The sequence below is a fragment of the Mastomys coucha genome, unplaced genomic scaffold (assembly GCF_008632895.1).
Source record: "Mastomys coucha isolate ucsf_1 unplaced genomic scaffold, UCSF_Mcou_1 pScaffold23, whole genome shotgun sequence".
Taxonomy (NCBI): domain Eukaryota; kingdom Metazoa; phylum Chordata; class Mammalia; order Rodentia; family Muridae; genus Mastomys; species Mastomys coucha.
The window spans coordinates 90,866,461-90,872,702 of record NW_022196906.1 but is presented as its reverse complement, the minus strand read 5'-3'; the positions used below and the strand labels follow the sequence as shown (position 1 = coordinate 90,872,702).

Here is a 6,242-nt window from a genome sequence, read left to right as displayed (position 1 = left end):
CATAAACTGGAGGCACGCAGCTTTTCCAACTAAGGGCTTGTTTATCACAATGCTCCCTGCTCTGGCCAGAGACCAGGTGTTCAATATATATAGGGTGGCAGCTGTGGCTCCCCACACACTCCCATGGAGATTACACAGATACCATGGAGCACTCACATCTTCTTTCTAAAGGAATGCCAGGGCTGAGTCTGTTCACATTCCTTGTCTCCTTTGGTTCTTATGTTGTTCAATTCTTTAGGGAAGTTACTCTTATTCTTGTTTTGATGCTAATGGAGTAGGTTTATAGAGGTGATAGGATGATGTGAGGCCACATAGCTCAGAACTTGAGCTGAAATATAAACTCTACCACTTCCTGGCTAGCACAAGCCAGCTCCCTCACTGTGCTATGATACCTTCGTAAGGACAAAAACTCAAGTTATATTCATGACCTCCTGCTTCTTCTAATATGGTCTCCAACATGTAAGAGATCTGGGCCAATGTCACTCTTTTGATATTACAATTAGCTTGGAACAGATCTTAAACAGTTCCAGGCTTCAACAAAATCCATTGGGTCTCTACTTAGAAGATACCAATGTATTGAGCACACTTGTAGTAACATCATGAATGAGATTTCAGCAATGAGAACAAATGTCCTGGTAAAAGGATGGGTCTCATGCTCTTATCTCACAGCTTTTTTGTCCTCCATTGCTTAAGCTACCAACTGCAAGAAAACACAAGAAAGCCCTGGCCTCTCTGCAGCTCTCCCTCAAAATCTCCCCGTCACCCACCGCAGGCTCTTCACCCCTGCATCTGAAATGCCCATGGCAGTATGGTCAGCCATTTTTTTTCTTTTTGTTTTTTTCAAGACAGGGTAGCCCTGTCTGTCCTGGAACTCACTCTGAAGACCAGTCTGGCCTCGAACTCAGAAATCTGCCTGCCTCGAGCCTCCCAAGTTCTGGGATTAAAGGTGTGAGCCACCACCGCCCATGGTCAGCCATTTTACTAGTCACCTTTGGATTACTATTGTGAAGTCCCTGAGATTAACTTTGAAATCTAAAAAGGGGTTGTTTGGCTTACAGTTTTGCTTTTTTTCCCAGTCCAAGGCAGGAGGTTCCATTGCTTGAGCCTCTGGAAGCATGTGCTAAAATTCAAGCTCAGGCCAGGAGTGAGCAAATGAAAGGGAAAAGAAAGGGATCAGGGTTGTTGTCCACTCCCTCAAGGGCACACCTTCAGTGACCTCCAACTCCCACCAGACACTCCCTCCTAAGGCTTCCACACCCTCCCAATAGGGTTGCTGTGGTGACAAAGCCTTTAGCGTGGACTTTTGGGAAACAGTCAACATCCACGCCACAGCAGCCACTCTGAAGTGTGGGCATGTGGCGATGCAGAGGCTATCAATACCCTAGTTAGGGGTCCCTATCCCATCCCTGAACCAAATCATTCCAAAGGTTTCCAGGGGAGTTCAGCACAGTGGTAACCTCTTTGACAGCACAACCTTTGACCTGCTTTTTCTTCTAATTCCCATTCTTTCTGTCCCCCTCTGCTGTTCCCAGAAATCTTAGCCTAAGGCATCAGAGGACATGGTACATATGCCAGCTCACTTGGGCACAGATACTTACATGCCTACCCCATCCCCCTCAGTCATATGTGTATGCGTGCTCAAAATAAACACTGGCTAGATCCTACAGACTCTAGGCATTTGGGGTTTTTCTTTTCTTTTTCTGCACAAAGAAGCTCAACTATATGCAAGGAAAATGAGACATTTGTCCTTTCAACATCATCAATGCCCTTTGTAAACACCATTATCCTTTATGACATAGCAGATGACATCACTAAGAATCCAGAGTCTGCTTACCCAATGTCAAAAAAAAAAAAAATCCATGCCAAACTCATTTAAGAGCAATCACTTTTCCATTCCTCTTCCTGTGCCTAATCCCTAGCTCTGTGTCCTCTCACCTATGGGAGAAGGAGAGCTAAAGGACAACAATAGAGTGACAAAGTGTGGTCATTGATCTATGAAAACAGAGGCTTAGATCACATCACTAACGTCCTCCTAATGGTAAGAAGCTAGATGGACCACAGCCAGCCTCTAAATTATACTATACCCTAGACAAAGAGTTTCTATGTACATAATCCTCTGATGCTCCATCTCCATCTGTAAAAGGTAATTGTTAGGATTTTCTATAATGCTATTTGTATATTTTTTTTTTAGGGCTATTTAGTATTAGATGAACAATCTATGCTTTCCCCACGGGAAGCTATTTCTCCTGCTCTCAGCATTCTATAGGTTCTGGTTGAGGCTTCATGGTCTTTCTGCTGTGCACATTAGCATGTCTATTGGCATTGCCCTTGTTTGGGTGGTGTTTAGGCAACCATATTGGTGAGAATTTATGAATGTGACTTCAGACACTGGTAGGAAACACAATCTCATAGCAAACTCCCAGTCCCTCTGACTCTTGCAAGCCTTCTGCCCCATCCTCTGCTGGGTCCCTGAGCTCTAGGTATAGGAGTTGTGTTGTATATTATTTAAGCCTGGGATCCATCATTTTGATTACCTGTGGTTTTCTATAATGGTCTCCATCTGTTGCAAAGAGAAGTTTCCCTAATGACAAGTATCTTATCTATGAGTATGAGGACAAATATTTAGAATATAGTTAGTAACTATGCTTGTATAGTAAAATCATAGTTGTAGCTTCTCCTCCAAGATTCATGACTTCAGGAGCCCTGGGTAGGTGGCAGAGTTTCCAGTCCCAGGAATGATTTCCTTCTTATTGGGCCAGTGTTGAGTCCAGTTAAAGAGCTGTTGGTTTCTGCCAAATCTGTATGCCACCACTGTGTTAGGGGTATTGTGCTGTGCTGGTCTTTGTTGTGTCATATCTTGCCTCTCTTCTTTGGAAGCTTGTATGTTCCCTTCTGCTACCATGAAAACTGGTGCTCAGGGAGGAAGCTTTCAGGTTGGATTAAGCTCAGGGCCTATGAATCCTGTGTTCAAAGTGGGTGGTATCTTTAGCAATAGGGACTTACCTTCCAGCTCTGGGGGACAACCAAGGACAATAGAAATAGACTATAATGTTTTGGGAGTCTCTTGAACATCCCTGACTGTAAATCTAACTTTTATACACCAGATGTAATTTTCTTCTAAGAGGCTTAATGCTTGAATAAACTCATTTTCTAACTCTTTCTGAACTCTAGTTGGTGGGTTCAACTCAGCTGTTCTGACTCAAACACCTCTCCAAGATGACTGATTCAGTCTTGCTTCCCTTGGCTTCTCGCTGAATTGCTCTACGTGGCCTCAAAGTAACTCTGGCAATCTGTTCTAATCTTCTGGCTCCTTATTCTCTGACTTTCAACTGCCTCTACTGCACAAACTGAATGGGACTAAACTCAACCTCATTATACTGTCTCCTGCACTGACTGAACTGAATTGACTCAACTCCCTGCTGGTTCTCGTTCTCTCTCTCTCTCTCTCTCTCTCTCTCTCTCTCTCTCCTTTCTCTCTCTCTTTCTCTCTCTCTCTCTCCCTGTACTTCTCTTAAACAGCTTCTCTTTTCTGCGCTGTTCTTGTGAGAATTGGATATATCCTATCTGACTCATTTTGTCAAATCTTTCTCTGATTCATCACTTCATCTGCACCTCAATTAGATGTCACTAACTGTGTACTAAGGGTGTGTCTGTATTCCATCCAGAGGATTAAAGGGATGTGATATGTCTGCATTCCTGAAGGATATCACAGACCTAGGTCTTTGGATATGATCGCTTGTGAAGCAGCCATGTTGCTAGATTAAAATTCTTCTACACCTGACCATCAACTCAAAACAGGGTTTCTCATGACTTGAGTTGGGGTTTTTTTGTTAGATACTCTATGGTTCTTGTGGGAAGAAAGTACTGTCATCCCAGATGATAACTTTTCATTTACATTATACTTGTATTATATATGCCCCAATTTAGGTAGCTTGTTAATAATGTGATTCATTATATTGTGTTAATAATGGTTTTAAAGACATCCTTGGGGTTATTTTACCTTCTTCCTCCTTCTGTATTTACCTCCCTACCCCCTCCCTAATTAGAGCCACCCACTTTTCTCACTTCCCTTCAGATCAGATCGCTTGTGCCCTGCTATTCCCCTCTCTCTTGCACACACACACACACACACACACATACACACACACACACACACACACACACACACACACACACACACGATTCTCCCATTTGACTCTCCTGGATTCTGAAGTTACTTCTGGCTATGGATTCACTTCTGAAGACTTGGAGCTAGGCACCTCAGATGAGAAAGAGCATGAAATGTTTGTCATTCTAGGAAACCCATTCTTCTCTATTAAAAGGGAAGGCTTTGCTTTCTCAGTTGAATCTTCTGGGTATTCCCACAGAAGGTTGGCATGTGAGTTTATGGTCTGAGTTGAGAAGATCTGTCTTCACTGTGATCAGTGCTACATACAAAAAGACAGAGAAAGGATCCTCCCTGTGGGGAGCCGGGACAGGCATTCGCCATGGCAAGATGGCGCCTACTTCCGCTGTCGAGTAAACAACTGTTTGCGCATGTGCATGGAGTGAAAAAGACGCCATGTCACCGCCCATTCTGGGGCGTTACGTAGGGTAATGAGCGAACAGCAAATCATGGGCAGACACGCCATGCTGTGGGCAGACACGCCTCACTGTGGTGTATATAAGCAGTGCAGATTTTAGACTCGACCTCTTTTTCCCTCTGGGAGAGGGCAATAAACAGTCGCTGCAGAAGGAACCTAGTGTCCGCGTGTCTTCTTCCCGGCGAGACGACCGTGCGGGCTACACTCCCTCCCTCCCTCTCTTCTTCTCATTCCCTATACCTCTCTAGAATGTTCTCTAGCCTTTAGAGTCAGAGGATCCATTCCTGGACTTTGCACCTCTCCTCCAGGACCAAACGTTACATCATGAGCTTTGGACCTGGATCTGCTTCCCAGGTTCTATAGCTCTCAGACAGCCTGTTCTGGAACTCTTCTGACTCCCTAGTCACATGGTCTGAGTTCCCTGATGAATAAAAGCCTTCTTGTTTCTCTATATATCTAGCTTCTGTGCAGTCTGTCTTTCTAGAGAATTTGACTAAAATATATTCTAAATTGAAAGCTTCTGTGGGCCAAGAACCCATGCAAGCAAATTCTCACCTTCACCCATGTATTAGCTCCTTATTCCTGATGTAATAGATTGCTGCAGACTGACTTGTAACAACATATATTTATTTCCTTACAATTCTAGAAGTCACAAGTCAAAACTAGTTTCATTGGCTAAAACCAAGTTGTTGGAGGTGCCACACTCTCTTCGGAGGCTCTAGCGGGATAATCTCTTCCCTGCTTTTGCAATCTTAACAGCTGTATTCCTTGGATAAATCATGATAATCTTCCCATATCAAGATCCTAATTTAAGCATGTCTGCACAGGCCCCTTTTCTGTATAAATTATCTTGGGTTCTAGAAATTAGAGCAAGGCCATCTTCAAGGACTGACTATAGTTCAGCTCATCATAGCCCAATTCAAGAAACTCTGCATAGCTTTCTGGAGCCACACAAAGACAACAAAATTTGAGCCACCCTAGAAGAGCAACTCAAAAAGTTACTAAATACTTACAGAGTCACCAGCACGCACTATAGGCCTGAGTGAAAAGGCCAATTTGTAATACACTTGTGCACCTGTGACACCCATAATCCAAAGGCAATGGTGCCACTGATGCTTAGCCTACCTGACCACACCTGCTTGCTCTCAGTTGTTCATGGTCCGCACAATTTCCCTTGCCTGCCCTTTCTTCTACATCAAGCTATTCCCAACGAAGGATATCAGCACTTTACTCTTCCAGGACCTTGCAACCTCAGCTTAATTTTTAATGATAGGACAGAAGCTCTTGTTCTCTGCAGAAGGGATTTTCACCATCAGAAAGTGCCTGGAAGCGTCCTACCCACCCGCACTTTTTAAGATTGTTTTTCTCACCAAGGAAACATTCAGTGTCAAAGTAGAGTCTTGCTTCTCTAGAAAATGCGTTTCCATTATCAGCATCTTTGGCTGAGTAAAGATGTTACTGAAAGCTGACTTCCTTTCTCCAACCATTGCCAGCAACACCTGCTGTGTTTGCTAAACAGAGTGTGGCATTTTGGACTCTGCAAGAGTATCAATTTCCAGGAGCTATGATGTTTATCCAGGAAGGAAGGATGTTTATGGGGTCCTGAAGACTTTACTGTTCTCTCTCTGTGTCTCCCTCTCTCTCTCTCTCTCTCTCTCT

General features: G+C 43.8%; 1 long non-coding RNA gene across 1 annotated transcript in view; it reads left to right on the top strand.

Annotated features, from left to right (window-relative positions):
* Window positions 1–1,869: 1,869 nt before the first annotated feature.
* The window catches only part of LOC116073217, an 8,159-nt gene continuing 3,786 nt past the window's right edge, over window positions 1,870–6,242 (top strand). Inside the window, exon 1 of the long non-coding RNA XR_004111728.1 lies at window positions 1,870–2,143. This is a non-coding gene — a long non-coding RNA (uncharacterized LOC116073217). The remainder of the gene's footprint in view (window positions 2,144–6,242) is intronic.